Source organism: Triticum dicoccoides, chromosome 3B, assembly GCF_002162155.2.
Source record: "Triticum dicoccoides isolate Atlit2015 ecotype Zavitan chromosome 3B, WEW_v2.0, whole genome shotgun sequence".
Classification (NCBI taxonomy): Eukaryota; Viridiplantae; Streptophyta; class Magnoliopsida; order Poales; family Poaceae; genus Triticum; species Triticum dicoccoides.
Genome location: NC_041385.1, coordinates 472,298,836 through 472,304,959, shown reverse-complemented (window position 1 = coordinate 472,304,959; position 6,124 = coordinate 472,298,836).

Below are 6,124 nucleotides of genomic sequence, written 5' to 3'. Positions count from 1 at the left end.
CCACGAGGACTCAGCAATCCCATTACCATGGGTATCAAGACTAGCAAAGCTTAATGGGAAAGGAAGGGGTAAAGTGGTGAGGTTGCAGCAGCGGCTAAGCATATATGGTGGCTAACATACGCAAATGAAAGCGAGAAGAGAAACAAAGGAACGGTCGTCAACTAGTAATGATCAAGAAGTGATCCTGAACTCCTACTTACGTCAGACATAACCCAGAAACCGTGTTCTCCTCTCGATCAACCCCGAAAAGAGACACTCACGGTTACGCACACGGTTGGTGTATTTTAGAAGAGTTTACTTCAAGTTTACTACAACCGGATATTAACAAATTCCCATCTGCCACATAACCGCAGGCACGGCTCTTGAAAGTTTATACCCTGCAGGGGTGTCCCAACTTAGCCCATGATAAGCTCTCGCGATCAACGAAGGATATTCCTTCTCCCCGGGAAGACCCGATCAGTCTCGGAATCTCGGCTACAAGACATTTCGACAGTAATAAAACAAGGCCAGCAAGACCGCCCTATGCGCCGACAATCCCGATAGGAGTTGCACATATCTCGTTCTCAGAGCAACACCGGATGAGCACACCGTACAACTAAAACCAGCCCTCGAGTTTCCCCAAGGTGGCGCTGCAAAGGACTCTAGTTTGGACCAACACTTAGACAAGCATTGGCCCGGGGGGGCTGAATAAAGATGACCCTTGGGTTGGCCGACCCAAGGGAAGGGTATAGGTGGTGGTGAGGCAAATGGTAAAACCAAGGTTGGGCCTTGCTGGACAAGTTTTATTCAAAGCAAACTATCAAGGGGGTCCCATAAATCACCCAACCGCGTTAGGGACGCAAAATCCGGGAACATAATACCGATATGACGGAAACTAGGGCGGCAAGAGTGGAAAAAAACACCAGGCATAAGGCCAAGCCTTCCACCCTTTACCAAATATATAGATGCATTAATAATATAAGAGATATTGTGATATCCCAACAAAAACCTGTCCACCATGGGGCAATCTTCAACTTCACCTTCAACTAGCAACGCTATAAGAGGGGCTGAGCAAAAGCGGTAACATAGCCAAACAACGGTTTGCTAGGAAGGGTGACAAAGGTTAAAGGTTCATGGCAATTTGGGAGGCTTGAAGAGCAATTGATATGTAGCGCAGCAAAGCGATAGAACGAAGCAACTAGCATAGCAATGATAATAGTGAGATCCAGGGTAGCGGTCATCTTGCCTGAAATCCCGCAAGGAAGAAGAACGAGTCCATGAAGAAGATGAAGCCACGAAGACGAACCAAGCGTAGACGAACAAATCCTCACGATCGCAACGAAACGGGAACTATCGAGAAGAAGCACACAACATAGTAAACACACCACACATGAACAAGGCATGATGCACAACAAGCATGATGCATGACAAGGCTACATGGAGCTACTCATGGCAAAATATGATGCAAACAAGAACAACACCTCAAAGCAAGTTTAAATGAGGCCGGAAACAACATAGAACAATTCCGGTAAGTCCTCATATGCATATTTCGAAATTGGTACAGATCTGAATAAACCTTAAGTTCAAGTTGTTAAACAGCAAGGTAAGATGCACCAAGATGATCTACATGAAATTCTAGTCAAGTTACATATAAAGTTCATTTAATTCGGAGCTACGGCCTAGAAGATATGAGCAAAGCAAGTTAAACATGGCATTGATGCAAAATGCATACAAACATCAAGCAAACACCCCAAAACAAGGATGCAACATGATAATATGAAGATACATGCAATTCTAAGCAAGTTACATATAGAGCACACTCAAAACGGAGCAACGGTTCAACACATACACTCTATACAAGTTTAAAGCACAAGCTGTCCAAAACAGCAACTAGGCATATTGCAAGCATCAAAACACTATGCTACAGCATCTCAACGTGAAAACAAAAGGCATGGGCATGAAGTACAGGTAAAACATGACAAAACATGAACACTAAGCTATCTCCAGAAATCACTAGAACGTGCTCAAAAGGACATGGCAAGATTGCAAATAATAACAGTTTCAGGCTTAGCAGAAATAACATCAGGTTGCAAAGTTTAGAGCTATCAAACAACATGCTACAGGAACTTATCATGGCGAACAAAGGCATGGCATGAATCTACTAATTACATAAAACAAATGTCCTTTAATGACCATAAGCCAAAAAGGATCAGAAGATATGATGGCACCCATGTAAACATAGCAAGTTATATTACAGATTCATACATGGCAGGAACAACAATAAGTAGACATGTTGGTGAGCTTGAACCACTCACCACAGAGCAATACATGGCATGGCAAGGCAACTCACAGTAAGAAGACATGTTTATGAAGCTAAGCATGACAAGAACAAGTTCATAGGGTGCATGGATCACTAACAACAATCATGGAAACATTGAACTTAATGTTAACAGGCTTACAGCAACATTATTTAGCAATTTGAGAGCAAGATTACAACAAGCTACAACAAGCTATAAATGCAACCAGGGGCATGGATGGATAGAGCATGATATGTATAACAAAACATCCTTAGTAAACATCTCCAGATTATGCATAGATTGACTTGTGGAAGCAGGTTAACATAGCATCATGATATAGCAGATTCAGACATGCAAAACAGCAACAGCAAGTACCCTACTTAGCAAGCTTGATGCACTCACTACAGGAATCACAAAAATACAAGGATGACACCACTGTAAAGATGGCATGACATAGCACAAAACACATGTAGACCTCATGCTCATAAGACGCACACATCAAATGCAACAAAAATGACAAATCATCAAGTTATAACAGTTTCAGCAGATTAACATCATATAGCACTCTTGCAACAATGAGTCGGGCATCAAGCTGAGCTCAAATGAACATGATGCAATGGAATGAAATGAAGAGCATCTTATAACGAACATTTTGACATATTATACGCACGAAACGGAGCAGTATGCAACAAGTTATGATGCGATGAACATGGCATGAAAATGTCACAGATTCGGGGACTTAGTGGAAATTTCACCTCGGGGACAAAGTGGACGGGGCGATCCGGGACGGAGGCGTTTGGATCGGGGGCTTGGTGGATCTCGTCCCGATCCACGGACCTCACCGGAGTTGACGACGGCGGCCGGAGACGCGGGCGGAGGAGGCCGTCGGGGAGGTCGAGGTGGCCGGGCGGAGTGAGATCCGGCCGGATCCCACCGGATCCGGACCGGAGGGGACCGGCGCGGGGCGGAGGTGCGCGGGCGGCGCCGGAGCCCGGTGAGGTGGCGGCGGCCGATGGAGTGCCGAGGCGGCGACGCGGGTCCGAGGGGCGACCGGGGCGTCGGCGCAGCAGGCGCGGGCGGTGCCGGCAGCGGAGGGAGGCGGCGGAGGTCGCCGGCGAGGCTGCCGGAGATGGCGGCGCCGGCGAGGGGAGGCGGAGATGGTGGCGGCGGATCGGGCCTCCGGGGAGGCGCGCGAGAGGCGGGCGTGGGCCCAGTTGGCGACGCGAGAGGAAGAGGACTAGGGTTTGCACTGAAATTTCGGAGGGGGAGGTCTATATATAGGTAGAGGGAGCTAGGAGAGTCCAAATGAGGTGCGGTTTTCGCCCACACGATCGTGATCGAACGACCGAGAGCATGGAGGGGAGTTTGCTGGGTTTTGGGCCACTTTGGAAGGGGTGTTGGGCTGCACACAAAAGAAGCTTTAACGGTTACCCGGTTAACCGTTGGAGTATCGAACGACCTCCAAATGGCACGAAACTTGACAGGCGGTCTACCGGTGGTATATCAAGGCCGCTTGGCAAACCTCGGTCCATTCCGAGACCGTTTAACACCTGCTCACGAAAAGAGGCAAGAAGGGGACGCCGGGTGACATAGGAATGCCAGATTGCAAAACGGACAACGGGGAAAATGCTCAGATGCATGAGACGAACACGTATGCAAATGCGATGCACGTGACGACATGATATGAAATGTAGATGATGACATGGCAAAGTGCAACACGCAAGCAAATGACATGGCAAGGACATCGAATAACTGGCAGACACCTGGCGCATCGAATTCGGGGCGTTACAACACTCCTCCACTAACAAGAGATCTCGTCCCGAGATCTTAGGACCGAGACGGAAGGGAAAAGGGATGAGGTGAAACAAGAACGCAAGAAAAAAAAAGATGAACAACGCAAGGCCTCTGGAAGAATTGAAAGAATTTAGAATAGCTCCGGAATAATTAGAAGAGTCAAGTAAGATCCTAGGAAAAGACCTGTGGGTTAGGGCCCACTAAAGAGAAAAACATCATTGGAAAGGGATGTTGAATAGATAGATGATGCACCGGAACAATTGAAATATTTGAATGAGGTGACAACCTCGAATTAATTGGAACACAGACGAATCTCCTGAGATGTCTTCAGCACTCCGGAAGGATAAACTGGCGAGAGGCGAACGAGCAAAGGGAAATATTTGAGCTGAGGGAAAGAATACGATCGACAATGAAAAAACTTGAATTGAATCCACCGGAAAAGAAAGAGATGAAGAATGACGAACGAGACGAGAATTCACCGGTTGAATTAATTGAGGGAAAACCTGAAGAGGCTCCACACGAATGACATGCTTGAAACAGACTCAAGCTCCGGGAAGAAGAGGGTGGGAGGGCGGGAAAAACAAAGGAAACTTGGAAGGGGAAACGACGAATATCTTGAAGAGAAAAACACCGGTTGAAATCATTGAGGAAAGAAAGCAAAGACTTCGCACGAGTGGGATGGATACTCGATTACGGACTCCGGTTCCGAGAAGAAAAAAGGGGTGGGCGGGTGGGAAAAAAAGACAACTGAGGATTGAACTTGCAAAACAAAGAGGGTCAAATCGCCATGACGAGAAATGCACCGGATGCAAAGAGCTGAGGAACAACGATCGGAAAACCAACTGTGTGATCCTAAAGAAAGTTTGAAAGGGAAGAGGAGTAATTCAAAACACCTACGTCAAGATTCCTGACGAGAGCGACGAAGGGGCTGAGGAGTAAAAAGAATTCCTACTCTCCGATATAACTAGACTCCGAAAACAGTTTTCTTCTAGACTAAACAACGGCCAAACTACACGATCAATCAAGGGGGCTCCTAAGGTCGGTCGAGGCTCTGATACCAACTTGTCACGCCCAATATGCGATACTATCCTAAAGCGACTAGAAGGTCCCACCAAGGATAGAACCGCATATTGAAACGCTTTTGCAAGGTGGATATCATTACATCAACATTACATAATAGATGGGGATACATACAAAAGGCATACAATGCCACACGAATACAACATCATCTTACATAAGAGCACCATCCGCCTACGGATGAAACACAAACAGAAACTCAAACGACATCCAACCTGCTAGCCCAGGCTGCCGACCTGGAACCTATCCCCTGATCGAAGAAGCAGAAGAAGAACTCCAAAATAGGCAAACATCGCTCTCGCGTCATGATCATCGCATAACATGTACCTGCAACTGTTGGTGTAGTAATCTGTGAGCCACGAGGACTCAGCAATCCCATTACCATGGGTATCAAGACTAGCAAAGCTTAATGGGAAAGGAAGGGGTAAAGTGGTGAGGTTGCAGCAGCGGCTAAGCATATATGGTGGCTAACATACGTAAATGAAAGTGAGAAGAGAAACAAAGGAACGGTCGTCAACTAGTAATGATCAAGAAGTGATCCTGAACTCCTACTTACGAACATTTTGACATATTATATGCACGAAACGGAGCAGTATGCAGCAAGTTATGATGCGATGAACATGGCATGAAAATGTCACAGATTCGGGGACTTAGTGGAAATTTCACCTCGGGGACAAAGTGGACGGGGCGATCCTGGATGGAGGCGTTTGGATCGGGGGCTTGGTGGATCTCGTCCCGATCCACGGACCTCGCCGGAGTTGATGACGGCGGCCGGAGACGCGGGCGGAGGAGGCTGTCGGGGAGGTCGAGGTGGCCGGGCGGAGCGAGATCCGGCCGGATCCCACCGGATCCGGACCGGAGGGGACCGGCGCGGGGCGGAGGTGCGCGGGCGGCGCCGGAGCCCGGCGAGGTGGCGGCGGTCGGCGAAGTGCCGAGGCGGCGACGCGGGTCCGAGGGGCGACCGGGGCGTCGGCGCA